Source organism: Cydia strobilella, chromosome 12 (genome assembly GCF_947568885.1).
Source record: "Cydia strobilella chromosome 12, ilCydStro3.1, whole genome shotgun sequence".
Classification (NCBI taxonomy): domain Eukaryota; kingdom Metazoa; phylum Arthropoda; class Insecta; order Lepidoptera; family Tortricidae; genus Cydia; species Cydia strobilella.
Genome location: NC_086052.1, coordinates 10,246,387 through 10,265,275, shown reverse-complemented (window position 1 = coordinate 10,265,275; position 18,889 = coordinate 10,246,387). Strand labels below are relative to the sequence as shown.

Here is an 18,889-nt window from a genome sequence, read left to right as displayed (position 1 = left end):
CATTAATCATTGCCCCTAACGCCAGGGGCTAAACGAATATGTTTAAGCAAAATACAGCTAAGAAGGTAACGACTTGTTGTTGATACCCCGACCCTTAGAATCTTCACGTAAAACTGATTTAATGTCTAAGTGCCTTACACCGAGGATTTACGGAGGAAGACAATGAGAATATTTCCACAGTGAACGTTCAGAGGCCAAGAAACGGACAGACAAACATAGAGCGACTAGGTAAATTGTTGATAAATTTGAATTAGGTATAATATTAATTAAATAAAACTACAAAAACAACGTTGAGGAGGTAAATTACTTAGTTCATGGTTTTATATACTTACACAATTATTTTAATTGAATAGATGTATTCTTTTGTAAAGCCGACTCCGTCAGTACGGGACAAACCCTATATAGAAGGATGATGATGATGAGTAGTCTTTTGTATATTTTTATAATTTTAGACATGATGCATTTAGTGTTTTAAGATGTAATTTTTATTTTTTATTATCTCATCTGTTGGATTTTGCGTGTAACTAATTAAAAAATTATCATTTTTATACTTACAGTTGATATTTTCTTGGAGTTTGAATTTTGTTTGCGAATATAACGACAAATTAAGCGTAAAATCAAAATTTATACATAAATAGGTGACAACATACAAGGAACACCAGCTTAGAACTCTTAGAAGCGTCTTTCTTCATATTGTACTAAGGTAAATACAAACCCTCCAATTTACATGATCCAACACACACTTGGTCATTTTTTTAAATGTACGCACATTCTAACCTAACCTAACAAAGAGTTATAGTTAATTTAATATTGTACGGTCACAGCTGCGCAATGACTGGAAAATATTATTAAAACACATTTGTAAATTGTACTTGTAGGTACTATAGGTAAAACCCACGAAAAACCAAACCAGTAAAAACCTTGCGCCGTTAACAGAATGTTTTTGCTTGATTCACACTTCATGGCCGTAGTTATGTTACACGGACATTAACAAAACCGGCCAAGTACGAGTCGGACTCGCGCACGAAGGGTTCCGTACCATTATTTATTGTTTTTAGTATTTGTTGTTATAGCGGCAACAGAAATACATCACTTGTGAAAAATTCAACTCTCTAGCTGTCACGGATACAGCCTGGTGATAGACAGACGGACGGACAGTGTAGTCTTAGTAATAGGGTCCCGTTTTTACCCTTTGGGTACGGTACCCTAATAAGAACGAACCACCATTCGGTACCACCAAAACCAAGAGCGGGTAGTTAATCAAACCTAATCTGCTTTCAATCTAACTTCACGTAGTGTAGATCATAATTATGTTGTGCACTGAGTTGAGGCCAAGGGTGTAGTTCCAAAAGTAAACTAGTGGCTCTCCCATTGAATGTAGTTGTAACTTAAATCGAGGTCACAGTTATGCTGGGCATCCCGTATATTTTGACTCGTTTCCACTTGGTAAACAATGGTAACACATCTGCAGGAAGCTTGTTCATATCACAGCCATCGCATGTAACTCGACCCTATTTAGATTAAAACTACTCGACAACAAATTTCATAGCTCTTCTCTCTTCCTGTCATATGTTAATAATTCAAAGAGGAAAGAGGAAAATATATTACTAGCGATAAGAACTTTCAAATTCACCTAAATAGAGTATTTGAACCAAAATTTGGGAATTACGGTTGTTTTAATATTTAAATACAACTGTATACGATACGACGTACGACGATAGTACCTATACGGACAATCAATCTGTGTGAAAAGTTAATTAGTTTTTGTATTAGTCCGTTTCAATTTAAATTTGACACTAAAATATGAGTCATGATGACTGATTAGGTAGATACGGTTATTTAAAGCCTAAATATAGAGTCTGTGCGGAAAGAGAAGAGTCATAGAATGTATTGGTTCCCTTATATTCCACGAATCTTCTCTTTCTGCACAGACTACCTATGAGCAAGGCACTGGCACAAACTAAGTACTCCATTGGTCAAATGAAAAGCCAAATTACGCAATCTCGTCCAATATTTATTTACATTTTCCATTCCACTTGACTAAGCTACTCTAAGTACTGAGCATGTATTCCATTCAATTAATTCAGTACCTGTCTAACACCTTTCAGAAATGCTGACCGCATCATATTTAAACCCTAAAGCTTCCCCTTTTGCGTTCTCCACGGAATACAAGTCAGCCTCAAGACTCATTCAGACGTCTTTGATCAAGTACCTAACAAATTTGCATATAAGTGGGCGCCAGGGCGCCACTGCAACCCAGCTTTTATCATGCTTGTAAGGCTATCTCTCTCCGTCTAAAATTATATTCTCCTTGCCGTCTCCGTCGCACTAATCACATTTTAAGTTTGCTTACGCTTACCACGTTTCGTGGCATTTTGGCATTACAAATAATTTTAGGTACTTACATGTTATTTCTGCTTCTAGCGAAGTGCTCAGCTGACCCATCTCGTCTGATTTAGATAAGTCCCAGCAACCCTTCTTGACTCCTGGGGAAACAAATCATAATTTTGTTTTAGGCACGGCAAAGAAAAAGTGAAAAACTTCCTAATAAGATAAATGGGTTTTGCTTTCACGCAACAAGAAATTATAATAGAAATTTTAAAAGAAAGCAATACAAAGTCGTTGGAAATATAAATTTCTTACTTAATTAATTAAGTATGAAATTGGAACACTTTTCAATTAAATTAGGCACAAGTATATTTTATGAACGAATATAAAATAAACCAAAATAAATATCATTGCTTACCTATGTACCTACCATCGCCCACACTGTTAACTTTACTGTCCATCGGTAAACCTTATTACAAAAGGCATAAGGTCCACCGATGGACAGTTAACAGTGTTGCTGTTTGTACTCGTGAGTTTCACGTTATGTATATTCAAAAGTATTTGAAATTGTAAAATGTAGTTAGTAACTCATTAAGCATAATTCAAAACCAGTTTAGAAAAAAAAAATGGCCAAGAGCATGTCGGGCCATGCACAGTGTAGTTACCATTCTGTCAGAATAGGCTAAACGGGGGCTATTAGTGAGTATCATGTACAGTATCTATACATTACAAGAGGAGTACATTCGCAGCGCTTTGTACGTTTGTTTACTAAAAAGAGGACTTTTTGCAATAGCTCAAACACAGCTGGACCGATTATGTTCGCTATAGCTTTCGTTGAAAGTATTTATTAAGCTTTTGTATTACGAATTTTTTCATATTTTTTGGATCCATGGTTCAAAAGTTACACATTTTTTTTTCTTTTGGAGCGATTATTTCAGAAAATATTCATTTTATCAAAAAATGGGAACGGACGGACTACGGAACCCCAATATAAATACACTTGCACCATCCCACTAACCCGGGGTTAACCGGTTAAACCGTTAACCCAGTGTCAAATTGTACTGGTAACCATGGAAATCCAGGTTTAACCGGTTAACCACGGGTCAGTGGAAGTGGAATTAGGTTAGTGCAAGTGGTGGCACTAAAAAAAATTATGCTTGTGACCTTAGATTTATGAAACTAAAAATTATTGAGCGTGAGGACCGAGACAAATTGAAAAAACATTTTTCTGAAACCTGTTGCCTAGGGAATACCTATAAAATATTTATAAAAATTGCACGGTACACAGCTGTCTAAGGTTTGAAATCATAATTTTCGTGGATATACAATGTGCACTTAACTACTCACATTTCAACATCATATTTAATAAGCTCGCAGTCATCGTTTTCAATTGCAAAACATTTCAATTGCAGTCATTATGTTTGCATAGATTTGAGATTATCAAGTACCTTATATTATAAGTTTAAATAGTTTAATGTAACATAATTCTGTGCTATTATTATGTAGTGCTAATTTTTTTAATAACTGGAACTACGGAAGCTTAATGTGACTATGATAGTATAAAAACGGAGCATGCGCTGAAATATAAGAATCGCTTGAGTAAATAAGCAATAAGTAAGTAATACCTACGAATAACCAATATGATAATAGAGCATGCAATTTCTAACTCCTTTTAGTTTAATTTTTCTTCTACTTCTCTACAATTGATGTTTTGTTATTTTAATAGCTCATTAATGTAATTTCACTACATTGCAACTTACGTTTTAAGAATAAATCTTACTCCTTGTTATCCGGGGTGAGGGCCTGGAGATCTGTATTACAGGTGTACGCCTAGTCCAGACTCCAGTCTCTCACAAAGGATATAAATCTATGTTGTCCTTTACTCTATTTAAAAGTTAATATCGTTAAATGTATCCTTTGTGAGGTAAAAAAAATATAAATTATTTAAAAAAATATATATTTATTTAAAATATGCAAGAGCCACAGATTTAAATTTGGCATTTTGAGAATTCTATACTGAAGTGAATGGACTTATCATGAGCGCTGTCCGAGTCTTACAAATTGCGGGCGAATCTGATTCCTACTTCAAAGGCTAAACGAACAAAGGTGATTTCAGAAAAACCCTGTTTGCTTTTTTTCTTCATGCAGCAATGGTCGGTGGGGTGGTTTTTAGGGTTCCGTACCCAAAGGGTAAAAACGGGACCCTATTACTAAGACTTCGCTGTCTGTCTGTCTGTCTGTCCGTCTGTCACCAGGCTGTATCTCATGAACCGTGATAACTAGACAGTTGAAATTTTCACAGATGATGTATTTCTGTTGCCGCTATAACAACAAATACTAAAAACAGAATAAAATAAATATTTAAAGGGGGCTCCCATACAACAAACGTGATTTTTTTGCCGTTTTTTGCGTAATGGTACGGAACCCTTCGTGCGCGAGTCCGACTCGCACTTGGCCGGTTTTTGAATGTCATTCAATTCGAGGTTATTGTATTAAGAAATAAGAGTAATTCGCTTTTCATTCTGTCTTCGTTGGAGAAGCAGCTCAAAGGTTGAAGAGCCATCGATGGTGAAGTGGCTGAGACTTTATTATTGGCTCTGAATCCGTACTCGGAGGGGAGCACAAAATGAGGTCACTGTATTATGTACATTGGCTGTACTTGCCAACCCAGCGGCCCTATTAATGTTGAAACCTGCCTGCGTTATTTCTTTTACCCCCAATTATGAAGTTTTTGCGCGTTAGGTACTTTAAAAATTGTGAGGTATAATGACTACGTTTCTTTTAATTTAAGTATCCGATCAAGTGTCAGAATTGTTTACTACGACAATAATTAGCACTAGTTAACATTGAACTTTCATACCTTTTTTTTTCATACATTTACTTTTAGGAAAAAAGTTCAAATTATGTAATATACGACGGAACGATTGCTCTAATTGACGATTTTCTTAAAAAATATTTACCAGCTGCAATTTACTTTTAACCCTTCACAATATATAATTTCAAACCAGAATAATTGAAATAAAACGGGTGACATTTACTTTCTCGCCACGCAATAGACTGCTGAGATTAAAGTAGCTTTTATGTTTTATTTTTTATATGAGAAAGTTGATATACATAAGAACACACCGAAATTGAATGGCTTTTTAGGGTTCCGTATCCAGAGGGTAAAAACGGGACCCTATTACTAAGACTCCGCTGTCCGTCTGTCTGTCTGTCACCAGGCTGTATCTCATAGACCGTGATAGCTAGACAGTTGAAATTTTCACAGATGATGTATTTCTGTTGCCGCTATAACAACAAATACTAAAAAGTACGGAACCGTCTGTATACGCGAGTCCGACTCGCACTTGGCCGTTTTTTTTTATTACCTGGCATGAAGAATTTAAATTGATGGACGTAAACCAAGTGTACAATAAGCTGACTTGTAAATAAGCCTAATCACATGACAGAACTACGCTACTATCATTGCTATACTTAATACTCTTTGCATACTGTTAGAAATCGATCACTAGTAGATAATAGGAGGATATTACTGTACCTATCTGGCAAAATGTTTAATGTTAAGTAAAGAACCAAACTGAATTTCTTTTCTTAATTACTATACCCTCAAATGGCCAAATACCGGAATATTTCATTTAAGCGTTGTTCTATGGCAACCCAATGACTTCCTTTGGCTTCAAGTTCAAAAACCAGCATAAAGATCAAAGCAGGGAGACGTCGATAATCGTGTGCTAGGGCTCCACTGACATAATTATTTGAAGCCCAGTGCAATACATCAGCGCTGCGTGACACGCGGCCGTAACGCCACCTACTTTATTTCAATTATTTCCTCGAATAAAGTCGAGAAGGCTAAACACTTTTACGTGCCGGAGAAGTTTGGGTTGCGCCATCGGGATTATGGGGGAAATTAGTTGTTAGAGCTTTTCTGTGACCCTAGTGAATAAGGGTACAAGTCTCGGGCAGCGCAGGTGTAAAAAGATGTAAGTTACACGTAACACTTATGCCCTTTTACACTTAAGCTGCGCGAGACTTGTACCCTTTTTCACTAGGTTCCTTATGCACTCGCATTATTCTTATCTATGTTCCGGTTTAATAGAATAAATTATGTGCGTATATTTAAATGTAATTTTGAATATTACCTCCGATGTTTTGACTTTTTATAAAAAGCTAAGTGCGCTTAGTTCGAAAAACTCGCCCGAAATAACTTCCGATCCTTGTCTAGATAAACACACACCACAATGTAAACGTAACTTAACGTATTTTTAAATTTGTTCTTATAAATACGCGAGTAAGCGCTTTTTAGTCTGTGTAAAAAACGCGAAAATTAAATAAATCTAAATCTATGTTCATATTATAGTTTAGAGCTAGAGTGCTCTGTTACATATTTAAATACCAAATGAAATGATGATGACGTCGACCGTACTAGGGCGAAGGCAACATTTCGATGGCAATCAAGCTATTCGTTCACGGTAATGGAGCCGATTCATTACCCCTCTCTCTATGAAACTTGGTGAAGTCTTTTTGTAAGGCCTTCGGGTCTATTGTTAGGTCCTGGAGCTCTCGCATGTACGCCCTTTGTCCTCGGGCCTGCTTCTGACGTCGCCCTGTTTAAGATAAATGACGATGAACAATTATATTCAATCCTCCGAAATGAACTTACGACACATAGTTATTTAATAAGCTCTCCGTTATCGTAAGTAGCGGTGTCAGATAAACAGTAACTAAATTGACTTATTATTAAAATGTCAAAAGTTTACTTTATGTAAATAGGCCTATAAAACGTAAAAATTATTAGCTAAGATACTTAATTATTAATGACTTAAGGTTAACAAGGGATCAATTTATATTACACGAATAGAGGTATCAATTAGTTTTTTGCTGTATTTTTTTAATTAAATTTACTGGAGCGACCGTTTAACTTTAAGCACTTTCTATCAGTTGTTGCAATCAATCGATAATTGCCAAATCGCCGTTGGGAAACTCGGCCCAACTATTTTCTTAGTTCCAGCCAGACACATAAATTATTGTTAACCCAATTGGAAAAAGTTTATCTAAAAACACGTTGCGCAACGAAACCAAAATTCAGTTAACACACGTTTCTAACGGGTCAACGTTAGTTGCTCTCGTCGGTTAATCCTATTTAAAATCAATGGAGCGATAAAGGCCTCCATGCATATTCGTCCACATAATCGTAATCTAAATGAGCGATTACCGTCTCGTGCGAGCGTGGGCGCCTTCCAAATTTAAAAGACTTACCTAGCACGCCCTACCAAATTAAAAAGGCTTTATCTGGCTTCACCGTAATTATAATGCCGTCGGTCAGGTGACGGCCATTTTACCACAGATTAGCGCTAACCAACCGCAGTTTGTTGATCATTATCATCTAATTTTTCATTTGTAGGCAAGTTTATGTTTCATGAATTAATTCTTCGTGGTCTGATCTATCCTGCAATGAATATATATCTAAAATAACTTTAACTCTGCCATTTTATACGTTTCTAAATATAATAAATTTTAAAAACGTACCTACTCATTAATACGTAACAGACATTATAATTATTTGTACAACAAGAGAGCAAAGTTTGATATTTCTTTGAGTGCTTATTTTGAGTCCCGTGCAAGTGAAAGATCCTATAATAGATTCACGAGCGTAGCGAGTGAATCCAATTTATAACCTTGAGCGTAGGAAGGGACTCAAAAGCGCACAAGATGTAAATAACTGATCTCGTGTAGTACACGCAACTTTTCACCTCAGCACTGAGGACATAGGTATTAGACTATTAGACAACCTGAAAAATGTAATCCTTCTATAAATTGTATATACAGATACTTCTTCATCACTTTACTAATAAAGATATTCTAACAGTTAACTTTAATTACAGCATACAAACAACAACAAAACGAAATACTTTTTTTGTAAAATAATATGGAAATTACGAACGTCAATTGACACTTCAATCGACAACTTTTTTTTGTAAAAAAAAAAACTAAGATACGGTCTGAATTGCGAATCGAATACTACTATTTGTCAACTATAGTAGAGATAGTGAAAAGTAGAATTTCTTATTTTGCGTGATAATCTGTTTTTTTTTTATTTATTTTAATTGTACAATAAAATACGTAAAATATGATGTTTTTATCAAATTTTTAATTTTTTTAAATGAAATAGGAGGCAAACGAGCAGACGGATCAGCTGATGGTAAGCGATTACCGCCGCCCATGGACGCCCACAACACCAGAGTGGTTTCATTTATTATTTATTAAGAATTCATACTCGTGTGTGTTTTGGAACGATGCGTTCTGACATTTTCGGGGGTCTATTATAAACCGTTAATATACCAAATCATTTTACGGTTTAGACTCACTTGTTTTAGTCACTCGCGCGACATGTAAAATGATTTAATATTAGTATGTCTCACAACAGTTTAAATTCGTTAATATACCGTTGAATGTCGATTGAACTTTTTTGTCTCTTTCTTTTTGCTAACGACGTGAAAGGGACAGAGAGAGTAGAATCCAAGTATTTCGAACTTGTATTAGGCCCCGCATGTTAAAATGACATTTGAATATAAAGGTCACTTGAATGTCATTTTGTCTCACTCAATGAGCAGAATGCGATTTTGCTCACTATTTTTTAGTAGCAAAGTACCCTTATTCGAGCTGTTCAGGTGAAAAATAATTTACTGTTGTGTCATTATATGCTTGGAACTCTTGGTTCTGACTAAATAATTAAAACTAAATATAAAATATGTTTTTTGCGTCACGGGTTGCAATTAGCAAATGAATTAGACTTTAAAATGTAAATGAATAGAGTTGCAACCCAACCAGTAAGATACTGAATTAATTTGGTTTGCACTTTACGTATAAGAAAACCTTGCAGTCGGCTCTCGCGATTTTTTAAGGGTTTTAAGGGGATAATTTCAGTTTTTAAACAACTGCAGACCCCTATATATTATTACTACTTAATAATACTAACATCATAATTTTTCTAAATAAAATTAAGCATTAAATTTTTTAATTTTAACTGCTTATAGAAGCTTAGAAAATGCAAAGTTAATTCATAATGAAATACTGACTATAATATATAAAGTGGAACTTCGGAAAACAGCCAAACGCGGGCCTGATAGGCAAATCGAGTCAATAAATCTACATTGTATGTTTTTGAGCAATTGGATTCGTGTTTTTCAGTTTATGGTTGTATCGACCCGTCGTCTAGTAAATTCATTATGTAATTTAAAATGCTAATGGACTGTCGTCTGGGAGGCAGGGACCGGATGAATAATGAAACATCCGATACAAATCTGGTATTCCGCAGTGATTGAAGACTTATTTATAAACAAGGTGAATTAAGTTCAACATTCCTGTTCGCATAGGAATGAATCCTCAAGAGAAACTTGAAATTGCAAAAGTGTAAAACAAATTTATTGAAGTTGCAACTCTATTCAGTTGGGTTACGGATATTGTTACTTATACATAAATTCATAGTGCTCGATTTCATAGATCTGCGAGTAGGGTTTTCTTTAGAAACTGCTACTGATAAAAATAAACAAACTTATAGTTAAGGTTTTTGTTACATTGATAGTAAAATATAATTTTTACATAAACTAATAACCATTATAGGCAATCTAATTAAAAATATCATTCGAACACACAATTTCTATATGTTTTTCTAAAAGAAAATTCACTAGCAGTACCTAACTTAATATTTTGGAAAAACACTTTAAAAGTATATGCGAAAAATTCTGAAAAAGTTAAAAACAATATTCCATATTTTACATACACCAAACAAATGAGTAGAACTCCAGGCCGCGTAGCCAAACATGATAATCGCTTACGCTCCGTAGCGATCGAAGCACAACTGTCACTGTCGCACTAATATGGAAGAGTGATAGAGAGACACAAAGCCTCTCGGTGTCGTAGCGATAGCGATTGTTGGCTAGGCCGGCAGTTGCAATTAGCTAGTACCTATTCTATCCATTTGAGGACGAGCAGTAAAGTGCTATTTCAGGTTCGTAGCCCGAGGCGTCGGGCCCTCAGCCCTCGCCTCACCCGTCGCCAATATATCGAGTGCCATTAGCTATGTAACATCAAAAATATTTCACAACGTCTTACCGGCGTCCAATCAATGTCATCTATTAAACACACAAGCCTTAGCCGGTATTTATTGATCGGCATTCGGCCGTTCGCTGTACTCGTCTTGACAGTCAAAAAGCATTATATCATCAGTATGAGGTTACAATAACTTAACACAGTTAAGGGAGTATTCGTGAACCTTAACGCAATGAGTTAGGTCTACTAATGGTTATTCTAGCATATTGCTGTTAGTATTAGGATGTGACATTTTGGATTTGTTCGAGCGCTTGAATTGACTTGTCGCTTAGAGGTGTTTGTTTATTAAGAATTATGTGGCATTTATTGTCAGTCAATAATCCCGCATGTGGGCGCTTGCTTGTCGAACAATTGGCTGACGGACGTTGGTCAAGCGCTGTGACGCTGACTCATAGGGCTGTGCGATGTACGGTAGATTTTTTACTTAATTAAAGGTTTTATTAGTTTTTTATTTGTCAATTTACCATATTATACAATATACGTATACAATATAGTATATATATATTGAAAGAAAAACGTATCTATATTCTTAACTATGTATTTGCAAAAACAGGTTTACATATGTAATTGACAAAATAAATAGAATTAGCGTCGATTCGCCATACCGTCGGGTGCGAATACGTCGGTGCCATACGCCACTTACATTGGTGTGCAGGAGAGCGAAAAGAAGCAAAAAATATATATTTCGAAAAGTTTAATATTTAGGACATATTATTTGCTCACAATAGGCCTCATAAGAAGGCAAGGTCAAGGTCACTCAAAGAGCAATGGAGCGAGCTATGCTCGGTGTTTCCCTGCGTGATCGAATCAGAAATGAGATCCTCAGGAGAACTAATGTTGTCGACATAGGTCAGAGAATTGCCAGACTTAAGTGGCAGTGAGCGGGCCACATTGCTCGCAGAACCGATGGCCGATGGGGCAGAAAGGTTCTCGAGTGGCGACCACGTACCGGAAGACGCTGCGTGGAAAGACCCCAGACTAGATGGACCGACGATCTGGTTAAAGTCGCGGGAAACCGTTAGTTGAGGGCAGCGAATAATTTAACCGTTCGTTGTGTAGATCCTAATTGAACAATTTTAGGTCAAAAAACTGGTTTTCTCGCCATAACTTTTGTGTTAGGTATTTAGTTTAAAATTAAAACCTTTTTAAAATTAAACAATTTTTTATAGATGTCAAAGACGAACCCAAATATGTAGATTTCGTATATGCAAGGTTTTTCACAGCAATCGAGATACGAAAAAAGTGTTTTTTTTAGACAATGTTTAAAAAAATCATATGTATTCATTTTTTTTTTTCAATTTATTTATTATTTAAAAAAAGAGGTACAGTAATTGTTGCTACTTATCTGCCAAACTGCATAGCAGTTTGTTGGCAGAAAACTTATTCTACCCTTCACCACCTTTTAAAATCCGGTAGACAAAAATGGAGATAAAAGATTGAAGAACCGATAGCCGTTTGTCTTAAAATTCTATATGTAGTGCAAAAGTAGGAGATACGATTCAAAACTTGTCAAAAATCGATGAAAATCTATAGTTATTATTATTATATCGTATGGCTTTATTCCTGATAAAAATTTACAATTTTAGTAACACAAAAAAGAAAGAATACCTATAGTAAAATGCGGATATGGAACAACATTTTTGAAAAATGATTTTTAATTTAAAACCGACTAGGGTCAATTATAGCATATTTTTTGTTATTTTAAGAATCATTACAAACCGATTTTGCTCTAAAATGGATATGGCCCAAATGTATTCTCAGCCGACGATACATGTCATTTATGTCGTTCGAGAGTTCGAGACTATCCAGACCTCGGTGGGCATTATATTTGGTCAAATAGTTTTTCTGTTTATTATTAAGTAATCTTACAAAATTAATAAATGAAACTTACATAATATTTCATTCGCAAAGATTAGTGAAATGATTAAATATAATTTCGACTATTTTTAAAGCGTAAAATGCAGTAGTGTCAAAAATACATAGGGAAGCGATTATGATTTATGCCATAACATAACAAAATATTTATATAAGGTTGTATCCAAATATGTACTTTATTTAATAGAATATATTTTACGCACTTGTTGTATTTGTCACCGGCGTCAGGTTAAGCATTAAACGGTTAATATTAGAGATGCACCGGATATTCGGTTACTATCCGGTATCCGAGCTATCCGGCCCTTATTTTAATATTGGCCGGACACCGGATAGTGAGTTATACTATCCTGCCAGATACCGGATAGTAACTTTGCTTGATTTAGGAGTAATGAAATTGGATTTAAAAAACAGTCACGGTCTTATGACCGTACGATTATTCGTACTCGTTTATTTTTAAAACAATTTAAACATTCCACTCACTTACACGCGCACTCATTTCGAACCTAGAAATCAGCCCGTGCGGCGAACGTTCACTACGAAACAGGTAAAAACCTGCACATTGCGCACCTGAAAAACCGAAATGTAGCTCTATAGTTCGGCCGGCCGAATATTGTCGGCCGCGCGGATACCGAATATATATAAATAGTCAGGCCGAACATCCGGTATCCGGCCAAACAACTATCCGTTGCATCTCTACTCAATATTATTGCTAAAGCAGGGCCACGCCACAGGCACGGCCATCTACGCACTAAATGTATTTGACGTTAACACTTTGTCATTGTTGCCTCGTTCATCATCATAATCATCATAATCATAATCATTTATTTGCATATAAAAAGGTTATTTTTATTTAATTTTTATTTACATTATATTGTACTCAAATAGGTTTTTTCGCCCGCGGGGACTATTGACGTCATTATCATTCACAAATAATTAGTTACTTGTGAATGATAATGACGTTAATAGTGCGTTTGCGTTTTATGCCGAATATTCTGCCTACAACGGCTTTTATTATCAATATTACAATACATTTTATTTTCTACAGCTCATAAATAAATTTATTTCCTTTTCAGAATCGAGAGCGGCCCAGCTTAAACATGTCATAAGGTATGTTAATCTCTTTCCGAGCATTTAAGAGAAAAAAGAAATATGAAAATGTTCCGTACGATGGATTTTGTAAAGCGGCTTAGGATTGTAACGCTGTGACAGCTATTGGCATAACAAAGCCCTTTCACTGAGTCAATCAATCGGCTTTTTTGTACAGTTTCGATTTCATGTTTCATCAGTCTATTAATCAACGAGTGAAAATAGTGCAATGGACTTGAAATTACACCAGAAGCAAAATGTGATTTTATCTTAATAAAATATCATAACTCGGCGACAAAATGGCTATTTCCATGAAAAATTGCTAAAAGTAACCAGCAGGCGGCATCGGCTGACGAGTCATTGAAAGTTCAATTACATAATGATCGATTAAGTAAATATCACCTGAATATAACGTAATGTCTCTCAATTAGGTACTCTATCAATGGCGAATGCTTAATCAATGTCGAATAAGTGGCCAGGCGTGAACGATACTCCCTACTAAGCAGTGCTGCGGTCTCATTTCAGTACCCACCTAATGCCGGCTGGTTTAATACGCACAGTGCAACCGTATTTACCGAGAGCAAACCCGCTCGCCAGTCTCCCGTGCTAATCAATAAGGACACATGAGCGGCTGGAACTCAAACGCGCTTACGCTGTTTCAAATTGATATGGCAGTCCGCCCTGGGCGTATGTCAACCGCTCCGTTCCAGGTCCCATATTCTTAATTCTTACCGAGCGGAAACTAGTCATTCCGTCTAGCCAACCAGTGTAAATGTAAACTTTAATTCCGTAACAGACCTACGTGAACGGAGAACGCACTAATTCTGGTTATCCTGTGTGTCTAACTTTTCCATACTTGCTAAGCAATTACAATAAGACTCCAGATTATGGCGTAATCCCCTTTCTCTGGGCTAAGCCGCTTTCATAGCTTTGTGCCGAGGATGTAACGCTGATGCCCGTCAAGTGTGCTCTAAATCTGTTTTAGTCTGACGCATATAAATATGGTTTGCGAATTTAAAATTAGATTCGGACCTAATGCAAAATCTGAACGGATAGTCTATGATTCATTTTAAATAGTAATAGTTGAGTAAACATATTACCCAGATTAAAATATAATCCTGAATCATGATTTTATACATCCTATGCATATATATGACAATAACTAATATATGTGTGGTAAATGGTTTGAATTTGTGACGTCTACCCCTAACTTTATCCTAGACATTTCGTCAGCTAGTTACACAAATCCTTGTTTGACATCAGTTATCCGCGAGCTCGACCATTACAACCTGCGTCGAAACGCAGGAAGGAGATAAGGTAACAATATAATGTAGCGATAGACGCTATAAAATTGAGTTTTAATTATGATACCGCATAATGTATCAGAAATTATACCGACGATCATTTATGGTTCAAAATATTAACATTTAATTTAAAGTACAAAGGGTAATGAGTGTTCTTCTTTACTATAACTATGAGAATTAATGATATTAATAGAAGTAGACAGTAGCAAGATCGGGAGGTACCTGGGCGGTAACATTAAAAAGCAATAATAATATATTCCTGACTCCTCCTCTCAATAATTTCAAGTTAGTCTATAAAATCGGTTCAAAAGAACATGGTAGCCTGGTGGCAATGTGTAATAGAGAAGCTAATGTGGCTTTAATGTGGCCAGGGCGGCGCGTGTCGAGACATCGCCTGGTGAGATTACCGAATAATCCGCCTTTCGTACGGTCGGAGCAGCCACCATTTATATTTAGCAATTTGCTAATGCACTTAAATTGATAAAAATATTCTGCTGTGTCACAAAGAGTCATAACATTAATGTAAAAATTGTCACGCAAGCTCCAATAGAAATAGGAAGCTAAAAAAATGTTCGTATTTTTGAACATAATAATAATATTAAAGTACAATAACAGTTATTAGGATGACGATCAACCTTTAAAAGTACATGGTAATGGAGTGTGTAGGTAATACATACGAGTAAATTTCATCATAACTGGCTAATTGTCTTGATAACGAACACAGAAATTATAAAGTACATTATAATGTTATGTTTTGGGTTTTAAGTGACTAGATTTGACGGTACTCAAGAAACAGATTCAAGAACGATGACCTGAGGAAGTTACTATTAATTTACATCCGTAGCACTATGCTGTAGGCCCTAAAGTATTTTAAAACGTAAGGGTTGCCGGGAAAAAATAATCGGTCAAGCAACATAATATTTATTGTGTTTCTCTTATATTTCATTATTGAATATTTTGAATTAGAAATGAATAAAAAAATGAGCAAAAAATATTTAAAGATTTAAAGACAACAGCCGCTCAGAATTTTATACGACATAAAATTAATATTAGCTCAAATATATTTTTCTATGATTTTTCTGCAGACCGTAAAGCGCGCAGAATAGACTTTTCCTCTTGTTGTAAGCTGACGCCGCGATTTACCCAATCAATGCGATTTATGAATTACTCCTAAAGTAACTCGTACTTTGCTAACTCGGGGCACATTGAAAACATAAACACTGGTTAATAAATATCGAAATAATTTTAAATTATGAGTTGAAGTTTCCTTCGAAACTTTGTAAACATTAATTAAGTACTTTCTTGTTTTACCGTAACAAAACCAATAAGGTAGGGGTTGGATGTTTGTTAGTAATAATACAAACATATTAGAAATATCAATATTAGGGAATTATAAAACAGTAATTATATATTTTTTCTTATCAGTATTTGAAATAGTTTTGACACATTCTCTTACGATCTGTGAAATATTGTTTTTACAAATCAATGTACTTGTAAGTAACGAAACGGATAGCAACATACTAAGAATTTATTGTAACTAGCACATAAATGCGTTGTCTGATTTGAGTTAAAATCAAATTAACTCTACAAGTAGGTAAAATATGCTGCAAATTAACAAGAGAAAAGAGATTGTTTATGACTTACGAATATTTTAGTATAAACCTAATCTAACCTAATTTTCAAGCAACATACTCGTATGCGTCGTACAATGAAGTCATTTAAAATCCGAAGCCGTTCAACAGCCGAAATCTGTTTCCCACAAACCAACCGTATAATCCGATAACTTTCCAAAGTCTTTCCTAATGCCAGTCATGTTCGGAAACTTAATCGCTGCTCTACCTAATTGAAGAGACAAAGAAGCCTACTAATCAAATCCTGTTAACGGTACCGCATTTATCGATTGATTTTTGTTTCGGCTTTTTGCCACGACCACGACTAATGGGAACCAACACCATGAATTGACGTAGGCACTAGTTATGACGAAAGCGACTGCCATTGCCATCTGATTTTCCAACTCAGGAGGGAAACTAGAAAGCTGGTAAATATCAAATGATACTTCATGTATAAGTTCCGAAAACATCATTGGTAAAAACCGGGGATTGAACCTGTGAGTTGCGACTTCTGAATTAAAAAGGCGCGCGTCCCTCAGTCAGGCTACCAACGCCTTTAAATTTCCGAAAACGTATTATCCGTCAATAATTTCTTATGATGCCGTCACATCACGTGGCAAAACGTTATGATCTAAAATTAAATGAATGAAAAATAGTTGAAAAACGTATTCATTACAAAATAAAAATATTTCGTAAAGATCAATGAAAAATATAGCTCAAACATCAAACTTTTATTCAGAAAATAGGCCACAGGGGCACTTTTACATGTCAATTTTAACAAGCAATAAAATTAACCAAAAATTACAAAGTTGTACCTGCTTTACCTATATTGTATAAGTACCTAAGTATAGGTTGCATAAAAATGTTCTTCGACGAACCGTGAAATAGTCTGTAACGACCTTATTTGCAAAGAGTAGGTATCTAAGAAAACAAATTATAATGATGTTTTTGCACAATTCGTATATTATTATTTATTATTGTAAAAATGATTGTACACCAAAGCATATAGGTTTTTAATTGTTAGATAAATTAACCGCTATACAAATGGAAATTTTGTTCATTATTGTTGCACCTGTTTGGATATAAAGATGGAATTCCATCAGTGTGCGGCACTGTGCGGCACAAGCATTATTCAGTACAAAAATGCTAGTACCGCATTCTTCCCAGGTAGCATTTATACGTCATTATGACGTCAGCGAGGTCTTTATGACGTCATAATGACGTCATTGTTACGTCAATATGACGTCGCTGACGTCACTTTGCTACCTGGGTTCGAGATGTGTGCTTTGAGCAGCTGTTTTTTTGCTATTGAATGCTGTTTTAGCCATTGCAATCTTCTGCTTGATGTCCGCCGTGCATCTGGAGTCATTGGTAATAATAATAATACTTCTTATGTACTTATATTGTGGAACCTGGGGCCCTATTCGAGATGCACAACTGTCAGTTTCGGCTTCAACATCAGTTCAACAGTGGAATGAATCATTTGTTCATCAACTGTGGAAAGTATCATTTGGTTGTACACCACAACTCATTCATTGAAAAAATTATGCAACAAAAATCAACTTTGTTTTCTTACTACTATACGGTTTAAAATGGCTCTGAACTCTGCGTGGTTCGGTTTGGTTTCGTTGTCACCTAACTGTGGATTGCTAATGTCAAATTTACCTATTTGACAACACACGATTTCTTCCATTCAACTGAAGTTCAACACGAAACGTCACTTAACGCATGTCGAATACCGCTCCTGTTCTATTGCTTGAGATGCACAACTGTCAGTTTCGGCTTCAACATCAGTTCAACAGTGGAATGAATCATTTGTTCATCAACTGTGGAAAGTATCATTTGGTACAACCAAAACTCATTCATTGAAAAAATTATTCAACCAAAATCAACCTTGTTTTCTTACTACTATACGGTTTAAAATGGCTCTGAACTCGTCGTGGTTCGGTTTGGTTTCGTTGTCACCTAACTGTGGATTGCTAATGTCAAATTTACCTATTCGACAACACACGATTTCTTCCATTCAACCGAAGTTCAACACGTAACGTCACTTAACGCATGTCGAATACCGCTCCTGTTGTGTAAAGATCGGTGCTTAGAGATGGTCAGAATTTTGGTTTTCTTGCAGTTTATTTTAAGTCCGAATTGTGTGAAAATATCGTAGGTACTACAAAATGAAGTAATCTGTGGCCATCTGTGCTACTACAGTTTGCAACATCTGCAGGTTGCGCGCTGAATTCATGCACGCTAATTTTCAATATCAGAACGATAGAAAGTTCATAAAACTTTCACAGATGTATATGACAGCAGACGTTTAACGATGCTGACGAAAACTCATTTCTATTTTCATACTCTAGAACGGCTCCTATTTATACGATATTGAGCAGGTCATTTTTATAGTTTGCATTAATATTAGTTTAGGGTGGACAGTGGTGTATGCAGGGTCGGCATGAATTTTAATATGAGAATATAATCTGTGTGATATTAATACGCATTGTAAATTGAAGTAAAAGCCGTTCTTGAAAGTACTGAGGGACATTTAATTTTTAAGCATGTAATGATTATACCTAAGAATAG

At 35.5% G+C, this 18,889-nt stretch overlaps 1 protein-coding gene and 1 long non-coding RNA gene across 5 annotated transcripts in view; both read left to right on the top strand.

The window, feature by feature from the left end:
* LOC134746101 (uncharacterized) overlaps nucleotides 1-18,889 on the top strand; it is a 328,504-nt gene that overhangs the window by 115,574 nt on the left and 194,041 nt on the right. The gene's annotated exons all lie outside the window — the stretch shown is intronic.
* Nucleotides 1-18,889, top strand: part of LOC134746088 (uncharacterized) — a 123,524-nt gene that overhangs the window by 71,987 nt on the left and 32,648 nt on the right. For all 4 annotated transcript variants that reach the window (XR_010128217.1, XM_063680333.1, XM_063680332.1 and 1 more), the window contains exon 2: nucleotides 13,386-13,419. The gene's annotated coding sequence lies outside the window, so the exon portion shown is untranslated. The remainder of the gene's footprint in view (nucleotides 1-13,385; nucleotides 13,420-18,889) is intronic.